We start from the raw sequence: 304 nt of genomic DNA on the forward strand, positions 1-304 counted from the left end.
CGTAAACCAAGCTACTCAGCCTCTTTTCTCCACTGAATTTTCCTACTGAGCTATCCTCATCCTATTACTCTTTATATCTTTGATAAAATATTTAAATAAATAGGTCACTGACGCCGTCCCCGCTTCGAATACCCTGGATCAGCCGGGGCAGGACCCGGCACTAGGGTAAGTTATTGCTTTGATTACATGAATTAGATCTTAAGAAGCATTCGTGCTTCAGTTCAGTTCAGTTCAGTCACTCAGTCGTGTCCGACTCTTTGTGACCCCATGAATCGCAGCACGCCAGGCCTCCCTATCCATCAGC

The sequence above is a fragment of the Bison bison genome, unplaced genomic scaffold (assembly GCF_000754665.1).
Source record: "Bison bison bison isolate TAMUID 2011002044 unplaced genomic scaffold, Bison_UMD1.0 scf7180017864308, whole genome shotgun sequence".
In the NCBI taxonomy this organism is placed as follows: Eukaryota; Metazoa; Chordata; class Mammalia; order Artiodactyla; family Bovidae; genus Bison; species Bison bison.